Here is a 5,849-nt window from a genome sequence, read left to right as displayed (position 1 = left end):
AGTGTAGGAGAGTCCGAATCTCTCTACATTCTTGCCAACGTTTGTTATTTTCTGTCTTGTTAAACTTTGCTACTAGTGCTGGGGCAAGATGGTATCTCATTGTTGTTTTGATTTGCATCTCTCTAATGGCTAATGATCATGAGCATTTCTTCATATGTTTGTTAGCCTCCTGAATACATTTGGTACTTTCATCCTCTTTGGTGAAGTGTCTATTCATGACTTCTGCTCATTTTTTAATTGGATTATTTGTCTTTTTGTTGTTGAGGTGTTGGAGTTTTCTATAAATTCTAGAAATAAGTCCCTTGTTAGATATGTCATTGCTGAATATTTTTTCCCAATTGGTAGGTTCTCTTTTGATTCTTTTGGAGAAGTCTTTGGAAGCACATAAAAATTTAATTTTTAGAAGGTCCCATTCCTCTAGTTTCTCTTCTACTTTTTGTGCATTTTGTGTTATGCTTGATAGTCTATTTAAGCCATATTTTGGGACCCCTAAATTTGCCCTTAGTTTTTCCATGAGGAACTTTACAGTTTTAGGTTTCACATTTATGTCTTTGATCCATCTCAATTCATTTTTGTGTATGGTGTGAGGTACAGATCTTGTTTCATTTTTCTGTAAATGGATATCCAGTTTTGCCAGCACCATTTATTAAACAGAAAATCTCTTCCCCATTTAATGGAGTTTGGCCCTTTTTCAAAGATCAGCTGACCATAGGTCAATGGATCTGTTTCTGCCTTCTCAATTCTATTCCATTTGTCTATGTGTCTGTCATTGAACCAATACTAGGCAGTTTTGACTACTGTAGCTGTATAGAAGATTTTGAGATCCAGCAGTGTGAGACCTCCTACGTTGTTGTTGTTCTTCAATTGTTGTTGTTATGCACTGTTGAGTCGGATCCGACTCATAGTGACCCCTCCTTGAGTTTCCAAGGCAGTATCACTAGGGAAGTAGATTTCCCAACCTTCCTTCCAAGGAGTGGCTGGTGGGTTTGAACCGCCAGCCTTCTGGATAGCAGTCTAGTGCCTTAGGGTCTCTTTCCTTCCCATATAAAGTTAGTAATTGTTTTTTTTCTGTATCCTTAAAGAGTGCTGATGACATCTGGATTGGAATTGCATTGAATGTATCAATTGCTTTGGGCAGAACTGACATTTTCACAATGTTCGATCTTCCTATCTCTGAGCATGGGATGTTCTTCCATTTATGTAAATCTCTTATAGTTTCTTGAAGTAGTCTTTTATAATTTTCTTTTACAGGTCTTTTGTGTCCCTGGCAAGATTTATTCCCAAGTTTTTGTTTGTTTGTTTCTTTTGTTTTCTGGTAGTATTGTAAACAGTGTTGATTTCCTTATTTCTTTTTCAGCAATTTATTTGCTCATGTGGAGGAATCTAACTAATTTTTGGATATTGATCTTGTATTCTGCCACTATGCTAAATCTCTCAATGAGTTTCAGTAGATTTTTGACTGAGTCTCTTGGGTTTGCTAGGTATAGGATCATATCATCAGCAAATAGGAATATTTTGACTTCTTCCTTACCAATTTGGATATATTTAATTTCCCTTTCTTACTTTATTGCCCTGGCTAGGACTTCCAATACAATGTTGAATAGAAGTGGTGAGAGAGGGCATCCTTGTCTGCTTTCTGTTCACAAGGGGAATTATTTCAGTTTCTCTCCATTGAGAATAATGTTGGCTGTTGGTTTTGCATATATGCTCTTTATTATGTTGAGGAATGTCCCTTCTATTCCTATTTTGCTGAGATCAAGAAAGGGTGTTGGATTTTATCAAATGCCTTTTCTACATCAATTGATATGATCATATGGTTCTTTTCCTTTGTTTTATTTATGTGGTAAAGGACGTTGATTGCTTTTCTAATGTTGAACCATCCTTGCATACCTGATATGTGGTGGTTAAGTTTGTGTGTCAACTTGGCAAGGCCTGGTTGAGTGGTTGGGCAGGTGAATGTAGTATTCCTCATGATGGGACTCATAATCAACTCCATGATGGAATCTACTGGGAGCAGCTGAATAGCTGCCTTTGGGTATGTGGCCTGCTTCCTATATATAAGAAACAGCTTTGGGAATGGTCTCTGGCTTATGGCATGCTTGAACCCTTCGTGTAGCCATGTCATTTTTCAGCAGCCTGCCATGCTTTGCCAACCTTGGGACTTTTAATGGACTTGAATTAATGGCCTGCCACTTGGTTTTGTAACATTGGGACTATGCCATTTCATTTGGCAACCTTGGGCTTGTTAGCCTCAGCAGCCAGTAGCTGCCTGAGTGAAGAGGTGCCTCTAGCTTCAGTGGGCCGGGAGCAAGAAGCAGAGCTGAAGCCCAAGGTCGAGGGGATTTCACACAGTCTCTAGAGTTTGGTACTTTGGACTTGGACTCTAGCCTCCTCAGATGTAAGAGAATAAACTCCTGTTTGTTTAAGCATCCCATTTGTGTTATATTCTTGTCAGAGTGGCACTAGGTAACCAGAATATGATATGAATCCCACTTGGTCATAATGAATTATTTTCTTTATATGTTGCTGGAGTATATTGGCTAGGATTTTGTGGAAGATTTTTGCATCTATATTCATGAGGGATATTGGTCTGTAGTTTTCCTTTTTAGAAGGATGTTTTTTGCCTGGTTTTGGTACCAAGGTTATGCTTATTTCAAAAAATGAATTAGGGAGGATTCCATTCTTTTCTATGTTTTGGAATCGTTTCAGTAGGTCTGGTGTCAATTCTTCTCTGAATATGTAGTAGAGTTCTCCAGTGAAACCATCTGGGCCAGGACTTTTTTTGTTGGTAATTTTTTTGACATGTCCAATGTCTTCTTTTGTTTTAGATCTGTTCAACTTTTCCAACTCAGTCTGATCTGTCCACTTCTTCCGGATTTCAAATTTGTTGGAGTACAGTTCATCATAGTATCCTAATATTATCCTTTTTATTTCAGTTTGTTCTGTAATGATGTCACCTGCTTCTTTTCTTATTCATGTTATTTGTATTCTCTCCATCCTTTTCTTTGCTAAATTTGGCAGTGGTTTATCAATTTTATTAATCTTTTCAAAAAACCAACTTCTAGTCTTGTTGATTTTTTCTATTGTCTTCCTATTTTGTGTCATTGATTTCTGCTCGAATCTTTATTATTTCCTTTATTTTGGTGACTGTAGGCTTTTCTTACTGTTCTTTTTTAATTGTTGGAGGTGTTGGTTTAATGTGTTGATTTTGGCTCTTTCTTCTTTTTTGATATGTGCATTTATTGTGATAAATTGGCCTGTGGTCAACATTTTTTCTGTATCCCAAAGATCCTGGTATGTTGTGTTTTCATTCTCATTTGACTCCAGGAATTTTTCAATTTCATTTTTTATTTCTACTATTACCCAGTGGTTTTTGAGGAGAGTGTTGTTCAGTTTCCATGTGTTTTCTCTTTTTCCATTGATCTACATATTGTTGATTTCTAATTTGATAGCATTTGATCTGAGAAGATGCTTTGCAGTATGTCAATGTTTTTAAATTTATTAAGGTTTGCTTTATGGCCTAACGTATGGTCAATCCTGGAAGAATGTACCATGTGCACAGGACAAGAATATATATTGTACTGTTGTTCAGTGAAGTGCTCTTTAGATGTTCATAAGGTCAAGTTGGTGGATAGTATTGTTTAGCTCTTCTGTGACTTTGCTGAGTTTCTTTCCAGTTGTTCTATCTTTCATTGTAAGTGGTCTCCTACTATAATTGTGGAGTCATCTATTTGCCTTTCCAACTCTTTTAAAGTCTGATTTATGTATTTTGGGGCTCTTTCATTGGATGCATAGGTATTTGTTATGGTTATATCTTCTTGGTGATCCTTTAATCATTATATAATGTCCTTCCTTGTCTCATATGGTGGTTTTTTGTCTTAAAGTCAATTTGATCAGAAATTAATATTGCTACTGCTGCTCTTTTAAGGTTGACATTTGCTTGATATATCTTTTTCCAACCTTTGATTTTATCTATTTTTGTCTTTGTCTCTAAAGTGCATCTCTTGTAGACAGCATATTGATGGGTTTTGTTTTCTTATCCAATCTGCAACTCTCCATCTCTTGAGTGGTGCATTTAATCCATCAACATTCAGTGTAATTATTGACAAGTATGAATTGCTTGCTCTCATTTTGTTATGTGTTTTTGCATGGTGTCGCTGGTTTCTTTGTTCCTTATTATTTTCTGTGCTGAACTCATTATGTTTATGAATCATGTTATCATTTCCTTTGTTACTGTTATTTTAGTATTTGCTGAATATTTGTGTTTGTCCTCTTTTTTATTGTGATGCGAAGGTTTATCATTTTTCTTTGAGGTTACCCTGTGATTTATAATTTTCTCCCTGAGATTAGAAACATCCATTCTATCTTGCAACTCTCTTTACTTCCTCACCATTTAGAAGTTCTGTAACTACACAGTATTTTCCCTCTTTTTGTTTGTAGTTGTCTTCACTTGCCAATTGATGTCTCTGGTTCCCTGTTTATAATTTTGTAAGCTTATTTTACTTTAGATATGTGCATACTTGTGGTTTCTGGGTTATATCATCTTGTGTATTACTGGTTGATTGTTATTTGTTATTTTTGATTCTCTGTTTAAAGGATTCCCTTTAGTATCTCTTGTAAGGTTGGTCTGGTTTTAACAAATTCCCTTAGTTTCTGCTTATCTGGAAATCTCTTAATTTCCATATTTGAGGGACAATTATGCCAGGTATATAATTCTTGGTTGAAAATTTTTCTCTTTCAGGATTTTATATATCCATCCCATTGCCTTCTCACTTGCATGGTTTCTGCTGAGAAATCAGAGTTTCTTCTTACTGGTTGTCCTTTGTAAGTAACTTTTTGTTTTTCCCATGCTGCTTTCAGGATTCTTTCTTTGTCTTTGGTTTTCATGAGTTTGATGATGATACGTCTTGGTGATTTTCTTTTGGGGTCTATCCTGTTTAGGGTTTGCCAGGCTTCCTGAATGGATATATTCTCATCTTTCATCATAACAGGGAAATTCTCCTCCGACAAATATTGGACAATTTTCTCAGTGGTTTTATTTTTCTCTTCCTGTGCTTATTTCCAATGACATGTAGTTTATTCCTTTTGATGGTATTCCACATGAACCTTAGGCTTTCTTCATTTTGTTTTGATCTTTTTTCTGATTGATCTCTTTCCAAAGAAGGATTCAGGTATTTGTCTTCAATCTCACTAATTCTTTCTTCCATTGCATTGATTCTACTACTTTGCCCTTTCAATATGTTATCTAATTCTGACAATTTAGTATTAATCTTCTGGATTTCTATCCGCAGATTTACACTCACTTCTAATTTTTCATTTATTTTGTCATTTTGTTCTTGTATTTTCTTCCAAAATTTTTCTAGGGTTTTGTTTGTGTTTCCTTGGTCTGTCTCTCAGTCCTTTGAAGATAGTTAAATATAGTTATTTTGTATTCCTTATCAGAGAGTTTCAATGCTGCTTCTTCCTCAGGGATGTGTCTGGGTCCATATCCTGCTCCCTTGCTTCTACCACTTTATCTTGCTTCTTTGTGTGGACTGTGATGGTTTGTTGTGTCCAAGACATCGTGGCATTGTTGTATTTAGATCTTTGTTAACTGTTTGTGAAGAGCAGCCAAGGGTGAATCAGGCTTTTCTTGGTGGTTTTTTATTATTGGCCCATTGTTGGAGAAGGAAGTGGTGGCTCTCGCTCAGTAAGTGAAGTTGCAGGGTGTGTGGGTGTAGTTGTGTTGTATGGAGACTGTTGCTGTCTTGTGCTCAGTTAGACAAAAATAACAATTAAATAACCATCAAAAAAGTAAAAGCAAATGGACAAAAATATACCATGTAATCACACAGGACCTGTAACCATAA

This window comes from Orycteropus afer, unplaced genomic scaffold, assembly GCF_000298275.1.
Source record: "Orycteropus afer afer isolate SDZICR_OR568_19922 unplaced genomic scaffold, OryAfe1.0 scaffold00009, whole genome shotgun sequence".
NCBI lineage: Eukaryota > Metazoa > Chordata > Mammalia > Tubulidentata > Orycteropodidae > Orycteropus > Orycteropus afer.
This window is presented reverse-complemented; position numbering follows the sequence as displayed.